The 23,569-nt window shown below is 43.6% G+C and overlaps 1 protein-coding gene across 2 annotated transcripts in view; it reads right to left on the reverse strand.

Annotated features, from left to right (window-relative positions):
- The window catches only part of ZFAT (zinc finger and AT-hook domain containing), a 192,232-nt gene that overhangs the window by 52,889 nt on the left and 115,774 nt on the right, over positions 1-23,569 (reverse strand). The gene's annotated exons all lie outside the window — the stretch shown is intronic.

Consider the following 23,569-nt stretch of genomic DNA (forward strand, 5'->3'; position numbering starts at 1 on the left):
CTATTAGAACATGGCAGCTCTGCACCAGAGGGAGACCTTGGTGTTGACGTGTGTACAGAGCCCCAGATGGCCTCACCTGCCACGCCTCTCTCACAAGGTGAGCCAGGCTCCGGGCCAGGTACCGCCCAGGGGCTCCTCCATGTCTCTCCTCTGCTTCTCCTCACGCTGTCAGGCTGCTCCTTTTTCTCAGCAACACCCCCACCTGCCCTCCTCTACCTGGCTAAAACCTCCAGGACAACTTTTGGGGCCCAGGTGAGCTGCCCCTGTCCCTCGGCGGGCCCCCAGACTGCTGTATGAGGCATCCATCCCTGCCCTCTGACGTGGCGCCCCCTTCTACTTGAGTTCCTTGCATCAGGCTCCATCTCTCTTTTTCTCAGTAACCTCGAGAGAGAACCGATTGATTCTAATACTGCACGAGCCAAGACAAGAAGGGGATGTGGCTGTCTCAGCGAAACATGTCATGACAGTGCAGATCAGTCCATCATCCGAAGGAGCGGGCTGGTCCAGTTAGATTCAGCACTGATCCATTCATTCGAAGCAAAGCCTCCAGTCCTGGATCCCCAAAGCATGAATCACCGGATTATACCAGCGAATATACCCACCCTCCCCCAACTTAAAACAATGCGCCTCTTTTGCTTTGAAAGGAAACAACACTATTGTGCTTCACAGATTTCAGCCCAACTGGATGAGTTCAACTTTTTCTTTATCCCCAAGTCACTAAACATGTCTATGCTTTGTCTGGAAACATTCACCAGACAAGCTACCATTCATCCTGCAAAAGTCTTAGCTCACAGGCTACTCTCTGCACCTTCGCCTCTGAAACCTTCCCTAACTCCTGGGAAGATGTGACTTTTCCTTCCCACGTGCCCCTCAGCACCTAGGAAAACCCGGCGGCATGAATCCTGCTGCGGCGTAACTGTTCTCTGGAGGTCCAGCACCCCCCTCCCCGACCCGCTCCAGGCTACAGCACCCGGAGAGCAGAGTCTGTCCCAGCGAGGCTCACCTGTGCTCCCTCGGCAGCCAGGCCAGCCCCGCACAGGTGGGCTCCCTACTACACCCATGTGGCTAAAGGAGAAAGGACAAACCACCTTCCTCTTTCTGTTACTGACTCCTGGAAGCCTCCCAACAACAATTAAAACTAAAACTCTGGATAGGACGTTTCTTCAAACGACATTAAATTTAACAACTGTAAAAGACATTACATAGGGTGTGGGGAAAGAAAAGCCACAGCACGAGAGACTGCATTCTCAACATGTAACCAAAAAAATGACCCACACCCCCGATATATAAAGAATTCCTGAAAACAAATAAGAAAGCAAAACCACTCAATAGAAAAAAATGAGAAAATATTTGAACAATATTTTTTTTAAAAAAAGGAACGAGAAATAAATACAAATGGCCAAAAAACATATGAAAAGGGGCTCAATTCCGTTAACCACCCTGAGAATGAAAATAAAGCCACACAGAGAGGCCCATGCAGGCCCAGCCGGTTGGCCACCCTGAACATTCACCCTGGGACATGGAGCAACAGAGGCTCCAGGCCATGCACCTCTACTGCTGGTGTAACCTGGTGCAACCACTGTGGAAAATGGTTGGGTATCGCCTCGTAAAGCTGAAGAGGTGCTCACGGCCTGCAAGTCCTCTGCAGTTGTGTTCACCCCGGAGAATCTCGTAGACGAGCACACCAGGACATGCACACAGACAGTGCACAGCAGCAGAGCTTGTAACGGCAACACAGCAGAAACAGCCCCACTGTCCACCTACGACTAAATGGACGAGCTGAGCACATGAACACTCCCACAAGGGTTGCACAACATGTGCTGTGTCCCACTGGGGAGTACGATGCCACAGAGGATGGATGAAGGATGGAAACATGCAGTCTCACCAACATAACGCTCAGTAAAGAAGCCAAGTTGAGAAAAAAGAATATAATAAATTCCATATATGAATCCATATATATAGATATATGCTCATATATAGATATACAGATAATATAAAGTTCAAAAACATGCAATGCTAAGTTAGTTTGTGTAGGGATGTATAAATGGATGGTAGACCTACAAAGGAAACCAAAAAGTAATTCTCAGTGAAGTCAGGATAAAGGTCACCTCTGGATAGAGGAAGGGGGTGGGCTCAGGAAGACCCCATGAAAGGGCTCTGAGGACTGGCAGTGGTCCATTTCTCGGCAGTGGGACACGAGTGTTCACGTCATAATCATTCATCACACCACATACTCATGCATATGCAATATTCTGGAGGTACATTCTATTTCATAACAAGAGAAGTAAAAAAAGAAATGGTTGATTAAATAGGTAAATATGTGACCAAAAAAAAAAACCTCTCCTCACAAGGTTTTTGAGGATTACAGGTAACTTAGATCAAATGCCTTGAATGACATAGCACCCAATGAGTGGCAGCCATTAGTAATGTTAATAACAACAATGGCAAAGGCACTTATACCCTGACATGTAAAGCTATCTTTGCCCTTATTTTCTTTCATCGGTGTGACAAAAATCACGTTGATACTAGAACTGGGTTCTAGCATATCCGCCCTTCATAACCCAAAATGTCCAAGAAGAAGACTGCAGTCGGCGTGTCTCTCTAAAGAGAGACCTGGTCACAGGCCTGGAGGAAATATTAACTATAACACTGGCATCGCCAAACTTAAATCAAGTTACACGGTGGAGAGAGACGGTCCTGGATTATGCAAGCACTTCCCTGGGGCCTGGGCTGTAGAACACCGATAAGATTTACAGCCGCGCTTCTGCAGCTGAGAAAACCCGACAGGAAGATGGAATTTTTTTTCATAAATGTCTGAGGTGGCCATCAATTCCCTCAAATGCAAGCTAGCACCAAGTCACCCTGAGAAGCGTGCAGCTGGGCTGGGGGCAGGGCAGGACCCGGGATTCTCGAGCACTGTTAATTCAGGGCTCCCCTCCCTCAGAGACTTAATTCAGTTATGTCTGAGACTTACGAGGCAGTTTCATCTCATCAGAGCCTGGAAAGGACAGGATGAAGTGTGACAGCTTTTTCTAACTGTCTTACCTGGATTTTATTTCTGGAAAGAAACAATCAGAACAGATGTTTCCCCACCGTTGGCCATAGAGAGCTCTGTGGTCCAGAATATTTCGCACAAACTTTGAGTGGCAGGGGTTTTGGGGGGGCAAAGAGACCTGGGCTCAGGCGGGGATCTAGAGCTTCACAGCTGTGCAACTCCAGGCATGTTTCCTCATTTTAGCACAAGGAGTAGTGGTAACGTAAATAGAGCAGCCTGCGTGGAGACGCTATCAGATTATTATCATTGATGGTTTAGACACAGAAACTCAGGGCAAACTGCCTTATTAAAAAGAAAAAGAAAGAAAGAAAGAGAGAAAGGGAAGGGGAGGGGAGGGGCATTCCTTCTGGCCTGTGTACTTGCATGTGGGATTTGAGGATGTCCATGTTTACATGTGGAGCACAGGGGGAAGGCCAGATCAAGGAGGGGAGCCAGAGTGCACTGGTGACAATGACCGTGAACCCTGAGTCCCTACCGCAGGCCTCACGACCACCTTGAGAAGAAACCTCAATTCCCACTTCCCAGGTGAGGATGCAGAGGCCCTGGGAGGATAAGCGGCTTGCTGAAGGTCATACAGTCACCGGGAAAGCTGGGTGTGAGCCAAAGTCTGTCTGGGCCCCAAAGCCCACGTGCCACTCCCCTTGGCCGCTGGTGTACTGACTGCAAGGCCCCCCGCCAACAAGCCCCGCTTCAGCAACAATCTCCCCCATGGAAGGATCAGACGGATGATTTCTGCAGTTCTCTCTATTATGGTATATTTTCAGCTTTGCAAATGACTTTGTGTTTCCAATTAACAGGATCAACAAGATAGTACCGTTTTCATAGTAGTATTTCCAGCACATAAAGTTCTGGTACACAAACTACTCACTTTTCTTCCCCTTGTCTCCCTATTCCCCCCTTGGGGACCTGGCTCTGCACAGCCCCCCATCTGGACAGCCCACGGGGTTGCCTGCTACCCACCACTACCTCTAAAACTGCTAGTTAGACAGTTAACAGCACTGCCATACTGAAGTCCATCATGTCTACATTTCCACAGATTTTTAAGGAACACACCAGAAGAAGATTACCCACATCCCCTTTGACAGGAATCTCCTCTGAGCTGTATGTCGAACATAACACAATAATGAAGCGAGGCTCACGACGCCTGACATAAGAAAACAATACGCTTCCAGATATTAAATCTGCTCTTTGCTAAGAGAACAGCTCCTGGTGGGCTGCACTGGGCATCCACCCCATGCAGTGCCTGACTCCCAGCAGGAGGTCAACAGCACTGGGTGAATCTACAGAACCCCATGACCTTGGGACCACGCTTGATTACTGTGCCTTTTCTCACTCTAACCTCACTGCCCCTCGCTACTGAGGGACGAAGTGCCGAGAGCGCAAGGCCACACAGTGAACTGAGAGCAGAGTGAAGGGCAAGTAGGGCCCAGTGACGAAGAGCCGCTGAACCCCGTGCCCTTGTGGCTACAAGCCTTCCAAGGAGCCCAGAGGCCCACCTCCACCTAGATGACTTCCAGGATCAGCCTAAGTCACTAAAGTTCTATAGAATCTGTTCACTTACTCATTTGTTCACGCGACAGGTGTTTATTAAGTGTTGCCTCCCTGCTGAGACTAGAACAAAAGCTAAAAGTGCTCCCACAGGATGCACATTCCAGCATCATAAACAAGGAACTACACAATCTGCCAGATGTCATCAGACAGTGCGGAAAAAATAAAGCATTTGAACCAAGACCAGAAAGAGGAGGGAGACTCGCGTGGCTTTCTGGGAGAAGGGCAACAAGAAGAGGGGAGGGCAGGGGTGAGGCCAAGCGAGGACGCGCGGCGTGCAGCGGGCTGGGCAGCCACCTGTGGTCTGCAGGGTGTGGGCTCTAACTCGGGGGGTGATCAGAGGCCGCTGCACAGCAGACAGATGTGGGGTTCGATATGCTATTTTTTCCTACTCTTTGACTCTCCGATAACCAGCATTTCCCAAGTTGTTTCACGAAACCTAAGTGCTGGGAGGGAACACTGGGGGGAAGAAAAGGGAGGAAGGGGTTCTGTGGTGAGGTAAGTTTGTAAATCACCGCACACTGCGCCCCTCCACACAATGCCTGTAACATCCCACAGAACCAGTGGTCTAAGGAACACACTCTGGAAAATCCCACCTTATGCCAATCTCCATCCCCCAGGTAGACCATGTCCCCCTGAGCCACATGCCTTACACTTCTGCTGAGTCGCCCACTGTAGCCAACAGAGAGCAGTGGGTACCAGAGACTTGCAGAACAAACCATGCAAAACAAAAACCCCGATTGATTGGCCACTGGCTTCAAAATCTCCCTACTCAGTGGTAAAGGCGCCCATGAGAAACTTCTTTTCCACTCAGAGAAATGTCATTGCATTGGATTTGTGAACTGCCAAGTCCCATTACCCGCACAGGGTCATCCAGCAAAGCTAGTGGCCCTTTGAGAATGTTCTGGATGATGACATGGGCTGGGAGACTGACATGTTTCGCAGATTTACAGAGTGCATCCCCACAGCTGCTCCGAGAGCCCTTTCAGCAGAGCCACATGCAGGCCCCTCACCCTGTGGCAAGAGAAAAACACACTGGGCCAGGTCAACCGCCAAGAGACTGGATCTGTACCTCTGGGCTGGGAAGTGAGCCACTCAAAAAGAAAAACATGCATATTCATAGGAAAAAGGACGGAGATTGTAAATTATAAGACACACGGTGATGCCGATACAGGAAATTCCTAAAGAGCATCTGCGTCTGGAATCCTGGCTCCCTCACCTCCTCCTCTAGCCTGGGCTCAGAGGTAGATGTGAACGACGCACACGCAGAACCAAGTGGGGGGACGGGTAAACTAAGCCCCAACCCGACGTACACATACATACACATACACACATACATACAAAGAGCCAAAAGATGCACAGTCACAGGGGACCGACAAGGAGAAAAGGGACACAGGGGCAGAAGCAAAGAGACACACACCAGAAAGGAAAGGACCTGCATCCCAAGGAGGGCCGGGGGCAAGTGGACGTCCACGGACTCACGTTCCTTGGGCTCAGCCCTTAAACAGGTTTGTGCCAAAGCTTTCAAAGCAATGCTGTCCGTGTGAATGAGAGGAGCACCCCATCTCCTTGTCCCACTGGTGACCCTGTGGTCTACAACCCAAGCCTTCAGTCAAAGCTGCCCTGCACCATCTATGCAGAAGAGAAGAGTTTTGCAATTTGTTTTTGTTTGTTTGTTTGTTTTTTGTTTTTGGCCCTGTCTCTTCAGGATTATAAGCCTGAGAGCACAAGGTTGGAACTTCATTCCTGGGTTGGCGACAACAGGGACAAATCCAAGCTTGGGGCCAAGGATCCAGAGAGAAAAAAGCCAGGTCTTCATGTATTTCACCAAGCACAAAGTCACCTCTGTTGTAAACTAAGGCCCGAGACAAATTAAACAATTTAAAAGAATAAATGTTTTAAAACCATGGAGTACCACAAGTTCCAAAATGCCTTATGTTGAGGCAATTATCTCATCACAATAAATAACAGTAAATCAATCCATACTAATTGTTTCTCGTGCAAGAGCTTAGATGACTCTTCAAATGTTCTCCAATTATTGATTTTTTTTGTAATCACTTATGCTGTCAAAATACAATATTTCCAGAGAATATACTATACACTATTAGACAGACAGGATTTTAATTTAACATAAGACAATCCAATTTCCTTTTTTTTATCCCCCAAAGTGCTTAAAAAATCTAAAACACAAGGAAGCTGAAGATGGTGTAACAGGTTTTTAGCAGAGACATTCCAGTTCAAAACAACTTAATAAATGGCCCCTCTGACCACCCACCCCCCGCCATGGCCCTTCTTCCTCCTCATAGGCATATACATGCTGAAAGGAAAAAAGGGAAACATGTAATCTCAGATTCTCCACTTTCATGGAAATTAAGAGCTGAAAAGCAAAATAAACACCACCAACAGCAACCCTACAATGGACTTCTCACTCTCTTTGCCCCATGGTTCAGTAATTTCCACTCATCTTGGGAAACGCTATAGCTGCTAAGTTTACACTCACTCAGCATTCTGCTTAAAGATTTTGCTTGAGTCTTGATAGCTAAACATCTAACTGCAGGCTTATATAATCAAAGCAGTGAGGGGAAAAAAGGGACGAGGGAGCCAGAACGTCCCTCTGCTGGGCTTGAGAGTAGGAAAGTGGAGGGTAACGCATGGAGGGTAGGTTTGTCTACAAAGAGACAAGGCTCAAAATCCCAGCTCCTCCACTTACAAATTGTGTTACTCTCGAGTATGTTACTTAACTGGACTCTGGGCCTGTTTCCTCATCTGTAAAATGGGAAGATCAATACCTACATCATAGTAGTTTTGAAGGCAAAATAAGGTAACATACATGAAACACCTGTTGAAATGCCCAGCAGATGGCTATTATAAAAGGGATTGGTCCACCTGTCTTTTTTACTCTGACACAAGATACTTAAACATTCCAACACTGTGGCGGAAGTTTCTGATGGAAAGATGGAACCATCTCCTGGGTAACAGAAGAAGTTATAGTAGAAATAAAGCCAAAATGCTTGCTATAAGCAATGCCGGGTGACTCAGCGTTCTGGGGGATACTGAGGATCTCAGACTGAGGATTAACTTGAACTGTTTATAAATGTGTGGTTCTAAACATTCTGCTTCTTTGAGATCATTTCTGTACTTTCACTTCCTTGTTTATTAAGTTTAGAGTGGAAACTAGGAGTAAATTAGTTCACTTCCTGGCTGAACTCATCCAAACACCACCTCTGTTCAATTTAGTATCTAAGTGCCTTACACAGCCTATGAGCTCAGCTGCCTGGCATCTTCTATATATATAACTTGATTCTGCTTCACATGGACACATTATGAACGCCTTTGGGACCCATTTCATTGTCAGAAATACAACAAGGGATTACACTAATTCCCTTTGATTTGTGGATATCAGTCGATCAGAAATTTTTGGTTGCTACAGGTTTCAAAAGCAATAGATTTTGCATGAAAAGATAATACTATATTAACTCAATTAAAACATAGCTTTTAAAACATGATAGGTGGCTTCCGGGAAAATGGCGGAAGAGTAAGACGCGGAGATCACCTTCCTCCCCACAGATACACCAGAAATACATCTACACGTGGAACAACTCCTACAGAACACCTACTGAACGCTGGCAGAAGACCTCAGACCTCCCAAAAGGCAAGAAACTCCCCACGTACCTGCATAGGGCAAAAGAAAAAAGAATAAACAGAGACAAAAAAATAGGGACGGGACCTGCACCAGTGGGAGGCAGCTGTGAAGGAAGAAAAGTTTCCACACACTAGGAAGCCCCTTCCCGGGCAGAGACTGCGGGTGGCGGAGGGGGAAAGCTTCGGAGCCGCGGAGAAGAGCACAGCAACAGGGGTGCAGAGGGCAAAGCAGAGAGATTCCCGCACAGAGGCTCAGGGCCGACCGGCACTCACCAGCCCGAGAGGCTTGTCTGCTCACCGCCGGGGCGGGCGGGGCTGGGAGCTGAGGCTCGGGCTTTGGTCGGAGCAAAGGGAGAGGCCTGGGGTTGGCGACGTGAACACAGCCTGCAGGGGCTAGTGCGCCACGGCTGGCCGGGAGGGAGTCCGGGGAAAAGTCTGCAGCTGCCGGAGAGGCAAGAGACTTTTTCTTGCCTCTTTGTTTCCTGGTGCACGAGGAGAGGGGATTCAGAGCGCTGCTTAAAGGAGCTCCAGAGACGGGCGCGAGCCGCGGCTAAAAGCGCGGACCCCAGAGACAGACATGAGACGCTAAGGCCGCTGCTGCCACCACCAAGAAGGCTGTGTGCGAGCACAGGTCACTATCCACACCCCACTTCCGGGGAGCCTGTGCAGCCCAACACTGCCAGGGTCCCGGGATACAGGGTCAACTTCCCCGGGAGAACGCACGGCGCGCCTCAGGCTGGTGCAACGTCACGCCGGCCTCTGCTGCCGCAGGCCCGCCCCTCACTCCGTGCCCCTCCCCCCCCCCCCCCCCCCCCCGGCCTGAGTGCGCCAGAGCCCCTGAATCAGCGGCTCCTTTAACCCTGCCCTGTCTGAGCGAAGAACAGACGCCCTCCGGTGACCGACACGCAGAGGCGGGGCCAAATCCGAGGCTGAGCCCCGGGAGCTGTGAGAACAAAGAAGAGAAAGGGAAATCTCTCCCAGCAGCCTCAGGAGCAGCGGATTAAAGCTCCACAATCAACTTGATGTACCTGCATCTGTGGAATACCTGAATAGACCACGAATCATCCAAAATACAGGAGGTAGACTTTTAAGAGCAAGATTTATGATTTTTTTCCCCTTTTCCTCCTTTTGTGAGTGTGTATGTGTAGCTTCTGTGTGAGATTATGTCTGTAGAGCTTTGCTTCCACCATTTGTTGTAGGGTTCTATCCTTCTGTTATTTTTTTTTCTTAATAATTATTTTTTATTTTATTTTACTTTATCATCTTTCTTTCTTTCTTTTTTTCCTTCCTTCCCTTCTTCCTTCCTCCCTCCATCTCTCCCTCGCTCCTTTCTACTCCTACTAATTCATTCTTTCTACTAATCCCTTTTATTCTGAGCCGTGTGGATGAAAGGCTCTTGGTGCTGCAGTCAGCAGTCAGTGCTGTGCCTCTGAGGTGGGAGAGACAACTTCAGGACACTAGTCCACAAGAGACCTCCCAGCTCCACATAATATCAAACGGCGAAAATCTCCCAGAGAGCTCCATCTCAACACCAGCACCCAGCTTCACTCAACGACCAGCAAGCTACAGTGCTGGACATCCTATGCCAAACAACTAGCAAAACAGGAACACAACCCCACCCATTAGCAGAGAGGCTGCCTAAAATCATAATAAGTCCACAGACACCCCAAAACACACCACCAGATGTGCATCTGCCCACCAGAAACACAAGATCCAGCCTCATCCACCAGAACACAGGCACTAGTCCCCTCCACCAGGAAGCCTACACAACCCACTGGGGACAGACACCAAATAAAACGGGAACTACGAACCTGCAGCATGCAAAAAGGAGACCACAAATACAGTAAGATAAGCAAAATGAGAAGACAGAAAAACACACAGCAGATGAAGGAGCAAGATAAAAACCCACCAGACCTAACAAATGAAGAGGAAATAGGCAGTCTACCTGAAAAAGAATTCAGAATAATGATAGTAAAGATGATCCAAAATCTTGGAAATAGAATAGACAAAATGCAAGAAACATTTAACAAGGACCTAGAAGAACTAAAGATGAAACAAACGATGATGAACAACACAAGAAATGAAATTAAAAATACTCTAGATGGGATCAATAGCAGAATAACTGAGGCAGAAGAACAGATAAGTGACGTGGAAGATAAAATAGTGGAAATAACTACTGCAGAGCAGAACAAAGAAAAAAGAATGAAAAGAACTGAGGACAGTCTCAGAGACCTCTGGGACAACATCAAATGCACCAACATTCGAATTATAGGGGTTCCAGAAAAAGAGAATAAGAAAGGGACTGAGAAAATATTTGAAGAGATTATAGTTGAAAACTTCCCTAATATGGGAAAGGAAATAGTTAATCAAGTCCAGGAAGCACAGGGAGTCCATTACAGGATAAATCCAAGGAGAAATATGCCAAGACACATATTAATCAAACTGTCAAAAATTAAATACAAAGAAAACATATTAAAAGCAGCAAGGGAAAAGCAACAAATAACACACAAGGGAATCCCCATAAGGTTAACAGCTGATCTTTCAGCAGAAACTCTGCAAGCCAGAAGGGACTGGCAGGACATATTGAAAGTGATGAAGGAGAAAAACCTGCAACCAAGATTACTCTACCCAGCCAGGATCTCATTCAGATTTGATGGAGAAATTAAAACCTTTACAGACAAGCAAAAGCTGAGAGAGTTCAGCACCACCAAACCAGCTTTACAACAACTGCTAAAGGAACTTCTCTAAGCAATAAACACAAGAGAAGGAAAAGACCTACAATAACGAACCCAAAACAATTAACAAAATGGGAATAGGAACATACATATCGATAATTACCTTAAATGTAAATGGACTAAATGCTCCCACCAAAAGACACAGATTGGCTGAATGGATACAAAAACAAGACCCATATATTTGCTGTCTACAAGAGACTCACTTCAGACCTAGAGACACATACAGACTGAAAGTAAGGGGATGGAAAAAGATATTTCATGCAAATGGAAACCAAAAGAAAGCTGGAGTAGCAATTCTCATATCAGACAAAATAGACTTTAAAACAAAGACTATTAGAAGATACAAAGAAGGACACTACATAATGATCAAGGGATCGATCCTAGAAGAAGATATAACAATTGTAAATATTTATGCAGCCAACATAGAAGCACCTCAATACATAAGGCAAATACTAACAGCCATAAAAGGGGAAATCGACAGTAACACATTCATAGTAGGGGACTTTAACACCCCACTTTGACCAATGGACAGATCATCCAAAATGAAAATAAATAAGGAAACACAAGCTTTAAATGATACGTTAAACAAGATGGACTTAATTGATATTTATAGGACATTCCATCCAAAAACAACAGAATACACATTTTTCTCAAGTGCTCATGGAACATTCTCCAGGATACATCATATCTTGGGTCACAAGTCAAGCCTTGGTAAATTTAAGAAAATTGAAATTGTTTCAAGTATCTTTTCTGACCACAAAGCTATGTGACTAGATATCAATTACAGGAAAAGATCTGTAAAAAATACAAACACATGGAGGCTAAACAATACACTACTTAATAACGAAGTGATCACTGAAGAAATCAAAGAGGAAATAAAAAAAAAACCTAGAAAAAATGATAATGGAGACACGATGACCCAAAATCTATGGGATGCAGCAAAAGCAGTTCTCAGAGGGAAGTTTATAGCAATACAATCCTACCTCAAGAAACAGGAAACATCTCGAATAAACAACCTAACCTTGCACCTAAAGCAATTACAGAAAGAAGAACAAAACCCAAAGTCAACAGAAAGAAAGAAATCATAAAAATCAGATCAGAAATAAATGAAAAAGAAATGAAGGAAACGATAGCAAAGATCAATAAAACTAAAAGCTGGTTCTTTGAGAAGATAAAATTCATAAACCATTAGCCAGACTCATCAAGAAAAAAAAGGGAGAAGACTCAAATCAATAGAATTAGAAATGAAAAAGGAGAAGTAAAAACTGACACTGCAGAAATACAGTGTCATGAGTGATTACTACAAGCAACTCTATGCCAATAAAATGGACAACCTGGAAGAAATGGACAAATTCTTAGAAATGCACAACCTGCCAAGACTGAATCAGGAAGAAATAGAAAATATGAACAGACCAATCACAAGCACTGAAATTGAAACTGTGATTAAAAATCTTCCAACAAACAAAAGCCCAGGACCAGATGGCTTCACAGGCGAATTCTATCAAACATTTAGAGAAGAGCTAACACCTATTCTTCTCAAACTCTTCCAAAATATAGCAGAGGGAGGAACACTCGCAAACTCATTCTATGAGGCCACCATCACCTTGATACCAAAACCAGACAAGGATGTCACAAAGAAAGAAAACTACAGGCCAATGTCCTTGATGAACATAGACGCAAAAATCCTCAACAAAATACTAGCAAACAGAATACAACAGCACATTAATAGGATCATACACCATGATCAAGTGGGGTTTATTCTAGGAATGCAAGGATTCTTCAATATATGCAAAACAATCAGTGTGATAAACCATATTAACAAATTGAAGGGGAAAAACGATATGATCATCTCAATAGATGCAGAGAAAGTTTTCGACAAAATTCAACACCCATTTATGATAAAAACCCTGCAGAAAGTAGGCATAGAGGGAACTTTCCTCAACATAATAAAGGCCATATATGACAAGCCCACAGCCAACATCATCCTCAATGGTGAAAAACTGAAAGCATTTCCACTAAGATCAGGAACAAGACAAGGTTGCCCACTCTCACCACTATTATTCAACATAGTTTTGGAAGTTTTAGCCACAGCAATCAGAGAAGAAAAGGAAATAAAAGGAATCCAAATCGGAAAAGAAGAAGTAAAGCTGTCACTGTTTGCAGATGACATGATCCTATACATAGAGAACCCTAAAGATGCTACCAGAAAACTACTAGAGCTAATCAATGAATTTGGTAAAGTGGCAGGATACAAAATTAATGCACAGAAATCTCTGGCATTCCTATATACTAATGATGAAAAATCTGAAAGTGAAATCAAGAAAACACTCCCATTTACCATTGCAACAAAAAGAATAAAATATCTAGGAATAAACCTACCTAAGGAGACAAAAGTCCTGTATGCAGAAAATTATAAGACACTGATGAAAGAAACTGAAGATGATACAAATAGATGGAGAGATATACCATGTTCTTGGATTGTAAAATGACTCTACTACCCAAAGCAATCTACAGATTCAATGCAATCCCTATCAAACTACCACTGGTAATTTTCACAGAAATAGAACAAAAAACTTCACAATTTGTATGGAAACACAAAAGACCCCGAATAGCCAAAGCAATCTTGAGAATGACAAACGGAGCTGGAGGAATCAGGCTCCCTGACTTCAGACTATACTACAAAGCTACAGTAATCAAGACAGTATGGTACTGGCACAAAAACAGAAAGACAGATCAATGGAACAGGACAGAAAGCCCAGAGATAAACCCACGCACATATGGTCACCTTATCTTTGATAAAGGAGGCAGGAATGTACAGTGGAGAAAGGACAGCCTCTTCAATAAGTGGTGCTGGGGAAACTGGACAGGTACATGTAAAAGTATGAGATTAGATCACTCCCTAACACCATACACAAAAATAAGTTCAAAATGGATTCAAGACCTAAATGTAAGGCCCGAAACTATCAAACTCTTAGAGGAAGACATAGGGAGAACACGCTATGACATAAATCACAGCAAGATCCTTTCTGACCCACCTCCTAGAGAAATGGAAATAAAAACAAAAATAAACAAATGGGACCTAATGAAACTTCAAAGCTTTTGCACAGCAGAGGAAACCATAAACAAGACCAAAAGACAACCCTCAGGATGGGAGAAAATATTTGCAAATGAAGCAACTGACAAAGGATTAATCTCCAAAATTTATAAGCAGCTCATGCAGCTCAATAACAAAAAACCAAACAACCCAATCCAAAAATGGGCAGAAGACCTAAATAGACATTTCTCCAAAGCAGATATACAGACTGCCAACAAACACATGAAAGAATGCTCAACTTCATTAATCATTAGAGAAATGCAAATCAAAACTCAATGAGATATCACCTCACACCAGTCAGAATGGCCATCATCAAAAAATCTAGAAACAATAAATGCTGGAGAGGGTGTGGAGAAAAGGGAACCCTCTTGCACTGTTGGTGGGAATGTAAGTTGATACAGCCACTGTGGAGAACAGTATGGAAGTTCCCTAAAAAAACAACAAATAGCACTACAGTATGACCCAGCAATCCCACTACTGGGCATATACCCTGAGAAAACCATAATTCAAAAAGAGTCATGTACCAAAATGTTCATTGCAGCTCTATTTACAATAGCCTGGAGATGGAAACAACCTAAGTGTCCATCATCGGATGAATGGATAAAGAAGATGTGGCACATATATACAATGGAATATTACTCAACCATAAAAGGAAACGAAATTGAGCTATTTGTAGTGAGGTGGATAGACCTAGAGTCTGTCATACAGAGTGAAGTAAGTCAGAAAGAGAAAGACAAATACCGTATGCTAACACATATATATGGAATTTAAGAAAAAAAACATGTCATGAAGAACCTAGGGGTAAGACAGGAATAAAGACACAGACCTACTAGAGAATGGACTTGAGGATATGGGGAGGGGGAAGGGTAAGCTGTGACAAAGCGAGAGAGTGGCATGGACATATATACACTACCAAATGTAAGGTAGATAGCTAGTGGGAAGCAGCCGCATAGCACAGAGAGATCAGCTTGGTGCTTTGTGACTGCCTGGAGGGGTGGGATAGGGAGGGTGGGAGGGAGGGAGACGTAAGAGGGAAGAGATATGGGAACATATGTATATGTATAACTGATTCACTTTGTTATAAAGCAGAAACTAACACACCATTGTAAAGCAATTATACTCCAATAAAAAAAAAAAAAAACATGATAGTGTTGTAATAATTAGTTAGCTGGTCTTCTGGGTTCCTACAGAGCTTAGTACCTAACTTTCTTGCAGCAGTTAACATACTTGCTGTTGCTTTTTATGCATAGGTGGCTCTCCCAGATCCATGAGCCAGGCAGACAGAGGCCTGGCTTCATCCCAACATCCTCTGCCCTGGCACACAGTGGGTGCACAGAAAACACAGCAAGGACTCAAGGGCTGGAGCAGGTCGGGGAAGAGAAAGTCCACCACCGTCCTCATCAAAGGTACGAAGCCTTCACCAAGTACATTGTAGGCTCTCCTGAGGTCAGGCTGGGCAGAGAGGGGAGAAAGCTCTGCAAGGAGCAGAAAGCCAGAGAGAAACAGGACTGCCTCAACAACCACATACCAACCAAGGGCCAAGTTCGCAATTACAGCTTTGAAAGGACAGCAGTCAGGCCTGCTATTCTCTGTACAGTCCCCACTCTAATGGCCTGATACAAAGAGGCATTTACTTTCCCATGGACAACAGCCTCTACTGTTCTTTCACACGTAGTATCTAGCATCCAGGTAAACATTATGATATATGCAAAGAAGAACACGTGACCCAATTCAAGAAAAAAAGTCAATAGAAACTGATGCACAGATCACTCAGATATTGAAATTATTAGACAGAAACATTTAAATAATGATGATAAATAAGTTAAAGGCTCTAATGGAAAACATGTGTGAACAACTGATAATTTTTGGCAGAGAAAAAAATTATAAAAAATAACTAAATGTCAATGCTATAAATCAAAAAAACTCAGAAATGAATAATTCATTTGAGTATCTAAATAGCAGAACTGACATATGAGAGAAAGGATAAGTAAACTTGAAGATCAATACAAATCATATAAACTGAAACACAAAGAGAAAGAATTAGAGACAGAAAAAGAGACAGATCATCTGAATGCTGTGAGATATCAAAAAGTTTAATATATGAGGTATTATAGTCCTAGAGGAAAAAACGGAAGCAAATGAAACATAAGTAATACGTACAGACATAATGGCTGAGAATGGTCCAAACCTCCTGAAAGATATCAACCCACAGATCCAAAATCTCAGCAAGGTAAACACTAGGAAACCACACCTAAACATAATGATGTTAATATGATGAAAAAACAAAGAAAAAGAAAAATCTAAACCAAAGGGGAAAAAGAACCATTACATATAGGGGGAAATGGTAAGGGTTAGAAATAATGAAAGACAAAACATAATGGGACAACATCTTTAGTGTGGTGTCCTCCTAGAAATCTATAGTCATCAAAATGTTCTTCAAAAATGAAGACAAAGAATTTCCAAATAGACAATAGCTGAGATAATTCAACTCCAGCAAAACAGATATATATAACAAATGCCAATAGAAGTTCTCCAAACTAAAGGAAAATTTATCAGATGGAAGCTAGGCCTGCAGGAAAAAAATAAAGAACACCAGAAAGACTAAATATGTAAGTAAACATAAAAGACATTTTTAAGATTATATTTTCTTACATATATTTTAAATACTGACTAAACCAAAAAATAACACTATATTGAGGAGTTTAGAACACAAAGATAAGTGATATGCATGACAACAAGAACCCAAAGGGTAGGAGGGGTGTAACGTGAACTATAATGATTCATGGTTCTTCCATTGTTCATAAAACAGTATATTTGCAGCTAGCTAGAATGTGTTAAAATACAGATGCATAGTGTGATGTCCACAGCAATAACTAAAAAGAAAAACAACAACAACAAACAAAGAAAGTATAGTTAAAAAGCAAACAGAAAAAAAAAAAAAAAGTAAACAGGGACTTCCCTGGTGGCACAGTGGTAAAGAATCCACCTGCCAATGCAAGGGACATGGGCTCTGGTCTGAGCTCTCGTCCGGGAAGATCCCACATGCCATGGAGCAACTAAGCCCATGCGCCACAACTACTGAGCCCGTGTGCCACAACTACTGAAGCCCGCACACCTAGAGCCCATGCTCTGCAACAAGAGAAGGTAAGAGCATCCACTGCAATGAGAAGCACATGCACCACAACGAAGAGTAGCCCCCACTTGCTGCAACTAGAGAAAGCCCATGTGCAGCAACGAAGACCCAATGCAGCCAAAAATAAATAAATAAAATAAATAAATTTATTTAAAAATAAAAAAGCAAACAAATCCTAATTGAGGGCTATACGATAAAATACCTCATCAGTACTCCTCGAAACTGCCAAGGTCATCAAAAACAGAGAAAGTCTGAGAAACTGTCAGATCCAAAAGCAGCCTAAAAAGACATCATGACTAAATGTAATATGGTACCCTAATGGGATCCTAGAACAGGAAAAGGACATTAGGTAAAATCTAAGGAAATCTTAATAAAATATGGACTTTAGTTAATGATGTATTAATATTGGTTCATTAGTTGTAGCAAAGGTACTATTGTAAATGTTAGATGCTAACAACAGGAGAAACTGGGTATGTGGAACACGGAAACTCTCCATATTACCATAACAATTTTTCTGTAATTCTACAACTGTTCTAAAATTTAAATTTTACCTGAAAAAGAAAAGCTCTACTCTCAGGGGAAAAAGTCAAATGGAATACTAAAAACTACCTGATTCACCCAAAAGAAGCCAGAAGAGGAGGAGACAGGATCAAAGAACTGACATGACAGAGAAAATAAACACCAAGACCATACTTTTCAAGTGAGACATGTCAAAAATTACATTAAATGTAAATGGTCTAAGCACTCCAATTAAAGAGCAGTGATTGTCAGACTGGTTGTGTGCGGGCACGTGGACACACACACACACACACACACACACACACACACACATACAGGCAACAACAAGATCCAGCTATATGCTATTTACAAGAACACAGTTTATATAAAAACTCAGATAGGACCTTTCCTTCACACAGTTCAAAACCCAGTGCAGTGGCTGGCAGATTATGATTTGTGGAGCCTCTGCCTCAGAACCACATGGAAATGTGGTATAGTCAAGGATGCTGGTCTGGCCTCCAGGTTTACGGAAAGAGAAGAATTAATCTGATGGGAAGGGTGGCAGGAGGCCAGAGCTGCTCCCATTAAAAAGAAAGCCCCCCAGCTCTTGTTATCAAGAGAGCAAGCCTGAGGCCCTCACAGCACCTCCTCGCTGGAGCTGGCCTGCACAGGGCTGATGGTCCAGGTCTGTCCAAAGCAATGGGGGCACATTCCTTCTAATCTGCTCCCTCAAATCAACCTCTCCTTCTTAATGTAGCCCTTGAAATAATGGTATCATTGTTCCCAATTTTCAAATAAGGAGACAGTGGCCCAAAAAGGTGAAGGATCAAAATCCCCAAAGATCAGCTAGTTAGTAAGTAGTGGCATTAAGATTTTGATCCTTATCTGCCTAACTCCAAAGCCATAAGCAACAACAAAAGTAAAACAACACCAACATCTAAAAATATATATAAGGAAAACACAACACCTGGGAAATATTTAGAATGAGTGATGTACAAACATAAATTGAAAGCATGGTTAGACTGGTTTGTAATCCTTGCTTTGGTTCTTTTAGGAATTGGAGTCATTTTTAAGAGACAGGGGAGGGAAAAGAGAGCCAACATTTTTTGATCATCTACCATGTACCAGATCCACTTCTCTTAAAAGTGATATTGCCTTTAATATCTTCAATACCAGGAGACAGATATTGCCATCAACATTTTACAAACAATAAAATTGTATAAAGAAGTTAAATAACACAGCCTGTAAGTGGCACAGTCTGTCTAGTTCTAAACCTGAGTCTGTCTTGTTCTAAAAGCCTGTGTTTTTCTACAAGATCTCATTGCTCTCAGAAATTTTCAAGTGCCAAACATAATCTCAATGAACTTCCAAATGGCACAGCTACCGTGGTACAAAAGGCATGGTCACTTTGGAAGAGAGTTTGGGGGTTTCTTACAAAACTAAACATACTCTTACCATACAATCTCGCCATCTCACTCCTTGGCATTTACCCAAAGGAGCTGAGAACGTATGACCACACAGAAACCTGCAAATGGATGTTTACAGCAGCCTTATTCATAATTGCCAAAACTTAGAAGCAACTAAGATGTCCTTTAGTAGATAAATGCATAAACTGTGGTCCATCCAGACAATGGAATATTATTCAGTGTTAAAAAGAAACGAGCTATCAAGCCATGAAAAGACATGGAGGAACCTTAAATGCAATTACTAAGTGAAAGAAGCCAATCTAAAAGGGCTACATACTGTACAATTCCTACTGTATGACATTCTGGGAAAGGCAAAACTATGGAGACAGCAGAAAGATCAGAAGTTGCCAGGAGGCAGAGGGAAGAGAGGGATTAACAGGCAGAGCAAAGAGGATCTTGGGGGCAGTATAACTATTCTGTATGATACTGTAATTGTGGATATATGTCATTATACATTTGTCCAAACCCGTAGAATGTACAACACCAAGAGTGAACCAAAATATTAACTACGGGCTTCAGGTGATTATGATATATCAATATAGGTTGATCAGTTGTAACAAATGTACCACACTGGTGGGGATGTTGAAAATGGGGGAGGCTGTATGTGGAGGGGCAGTGGAGCCAGGTGGTATATAGGAAGTCTCTATATTTTCCTCCCAATTTTGCTATGAACCTAAAACCAGTTTGGGGGGTTTTTTTTTGTTGGTTTTTTTTTCGGCTGTGCCGCATGGCTTGTGGGATCTTAGCTCCCCAACCAGTGATTGAACCCGGACCTCTGACAGTGAAAGCGCCAAGTCCTAACCACTGGACCACCATGGAATTCCCCTAAAACTACTTTTAAAAATAGTTTCTAAATTTAAAAAAATAGATAAGACTGGTAAAATCCAAATAAGGTCTACAGTTTAGTTAATAGTAGTGTCACAAAGTCCATTTCCTACTTTTGACAATATACTATAGCTAAAGATGTTATCACCAAGGGAAGGTGGGTGCTAGGTACACAGGAACTCCGAGACTTTTAGTGAGTCTAAAATTATTTCAAAATGTTTTTAAATTAAACAAAGCCACTTTTTATTATTGATGTACAAGGAGACTGGCACAGAATCCACCAGCCCTATGACTGAGAACATTCCTATCAGCAGAGTTATGGGTTCATATGAGCCTAATGGAGAAAACTGCACAAGTGAGTCTGCCTGGTGATCACATTGCTTACAGAACGGCATGCGGCTTGTTTATGTGCAAGAAGCAGAGGGCTGAACAGCTGGGCCAAGGGAACAAGACTGCTCCTGTTTAGAGACTCCTGGCTCAGCACTGGCTCCTCTCATCCGAGCATCTTCTCTGGCACATCTTTAAGGTCGATTGTGTCAACCCCACCCTAGGGAATGCATGTTATTTAAGAAGCACATATAACACCTCCACTGTTTGTGAACCCTCAGTGGTTTGGTGGGCTTTGCCCAGTGTTTCATAGTCTTTGGATTTTAGGGTGACATGGAAATGCTTTTGGTATGATGTCCACTGTAGGGTTCTTTATAACAGCAAAATCTGGAAACGACCAAACTGCCCAATTATGAGGGGAATGTTAAACTATGATACTCATCCTTATGCAGCCATTAAAAGTAGTTAATAAATGTATTTTCATAAAATGAAGAAATGCCTATGAAATGAGGATAAAGAAAAAAGGTAATATTTATAATGCCTAAAGTATGTAGGTGCCCCCATCTGGCCTTTCACTGTGAGGTTATTCTAACTCAGAAGTGAAGTATTCTCAGCAAACCATCTGGCCACTCATCTAAGCCACATTCTCCAGTAGAGCTTCATCACTGATAAAGCTGACATTTTAATCTCCATCAAAAAAAAAAATGCTCATTTACAGTGTGACCTCAACCATGTCTAAAAATATATCCAAAAATTCCCCCAAGGAAAAGAACCAAAAAGCATTTCCAAATCTTATTTAGTGAATACATTTTAATTTTATTCTTAAAATAAACACATGAATGACACCATGTAATTTTAAAAGGCAATACAGGAGTTTGCCTTTATTACAGTGTTTCCTGACACAAATTATATATTGAAAATTACACATCCAGATCTGGAAAGGCAAACTGGTTTCCTCTAGCAAGCCAACTGCAATGGATTAGCAGTATTTGCCCAAGATGTTGAAGTCTCATCTCGGATCAGTAAAATAGTGACGCTTGATTTCTTCATAATGTTTGCTGTGGGTAGGAAAAGGGAATGCAGGAGATGCATACTGCATATTTTCTGATATGGATGAAAATTTCTACCACACAGATAGATGTGAAAGGAAGAAAAAAGAGTGAGGGAATGCAGTGGGCAGAAAAATGCCCTCCCCAAAGACGACCATGTCCTAATCCCTGGAACCTTATGTGGCAAAAAGGAATTAAGACTACAGCTAGAATTAAGGTTATTGATCCTCTGACTTTAAGATAAGGACATTGTCCTGGGTTATCCAAGTGGGTGTGCTGTAATCACAGGGTCCGTTCAAACTGGAAGAGGAAAGCAGAAGAGGAGAGTCAGAGGAGGAGAGAGATGAGGGATGCTCACCTGGCTTTGAAGACAAGACGAAGGGGCCACGAGCCGAAGAGTGCGGACGGCCTGTAGGAGCCAGAGAAGAGCAAGGAAATGGATTTTCTCTTAGAGCCTCTCCAGAAAGAACACGTCACCTGCGTGTTAGCTCAGTGCGACCTGTGCTGGAATTCTGAACCACAGAACTATAAGACAATAAACTTGTGCTGTTTAAGTTACAAAGCTGGAGTAATTTATCACAACAGTAATGGAAAACTACTACAGGGGTGGACAGAGAGGAAAGGGAAAGGGCAGTTACAGTTAGGATGAGGGTGGCTGGCAGGAACCAATTTCATTTTGCCTCATCAGCCCCAGTTAACCGAGAAGCACGACTTACACGCATGTGTACAAGAAGAGCATCCCGATCTGGAGGAAGGGAGAAGCCCAGGGCTGAATTAGTGGTTCTCATTCAGGCTGAATCTCATCCGCAGCTGGGGCACCGCTCAGCAGGGGGACCCCTACATCCACGGAGAGGCCGTGGGAAACCGGCCATGACCCAGGGCCCAGCTTAGTCGGGCTCCCGAGGCCCCAGAGTACAACCAAGTGATGGCAGGAAAAAGCTGAGAACCACACGTGAGAGGGACACCTTCAATCAAATCACCCCCTAATGCACTCCTGCACACAAACCAAAGATTCCACAAATCTGAGGAACAAGTCAATGAGGACTTCAGGGCAGAGAGACTGTCTGCTGTGTCTGGTTAGGAAGGGAAGACGCTCCACACGGAAACTGAGGAATGAATGAGAAGTCTAGCTCCGATTCTGAAACAGCGAGGACAGAAATCAACCTCCCTGGGTCTACATTTCTCATCTATAAAGTGAGAGTTGCCCTAACTCTGCATCCTCTAGTCCTACAATTGCACTAGTCTAAGAAAACCCAGAGTCCCCCAGAGAAACACATCTATGAGAGGTGGGATGCGACATTAAGCTCTTAATTTTAATTATGTGCAAAGTATGCAAACATGGAACATCCCAGTTGAGACACTTTGCACTCCTGCTGGGTGACGCGTGGGTCTCACCTGAGAAACTCGTGTTCGGTGCAGACCCGAAAGCAGCTACAGAAGCGACAGGCACAGCAGCCTCAGGTTCCCCAACTGCCCCCTTTCTGCCGTCAGTGAGGGACTGAGAAGATCTGGTAAGAGACGCTCAGACCTAGGGCTCGGAGGCAAAGCCCCAGTTCTCACTCCCTCACCTCCTGGATAGTCAAAGCACATGAGCCCTCATCCCCCCCGAGCCACCTGGTTTCTCAACTACAAGAGGAGAGATCATGAGGCTTCAAGTCACTTCATCCCAAGGCTGTTCTGAGCACCAGATGAGCTTGTCATCAGGGAGGGTCCTCGTACCTCAGAAGGGGTGACAGACGGCATAGGCTGGCCACTATTATAACGGCGACTGAAGCCCGTGGATATGGGCATCGAGGAAAGATTCGTGGGGGTCACTTAACTTATGTGAGATGCAGGTTGTTCAGCTGTCCAATCCGGGCAATGATATCTACTGTGTGGAGATCAGAGTTGAGGGGGGTGAAGCTCCTGGCACAGTGCAGGGACACAGTAGATGCTCAATAAATATAAATGCACCTCTGAGTGTGGTGGCCCAGGGTCCTTCCACGTTCTGCCTACCGCCCTCTGGGACTTAGCAGTGGACATGATTTCAACAAACATCTCAGAGCATCGTGTTCCCACCTTCACATGCACGGGCCAGCAGCAAGAGCATCGATTTTAAGGGTCCAGTTGCTGAGGGCTGAGCAGAATTTATTATCAAACAAATTCACTGGACCAGAGTTCTTGCTGTCAATAACTGCACCATAAGCAGTGGCCAAGG

Source organism: Leucopleurus acutus (genome assembly GCF_964270905.1).
Source record: "Leucopleurus acutus genome assembly, chromosome: 17".
In the NCBI taxonomy this organism is placed as follows: Eukaryota; Metazoa; Chordata; class Mammalia; order Artiodactyla; family Delphinidae; genus Leucopleurus; species Leucopleurus acutus.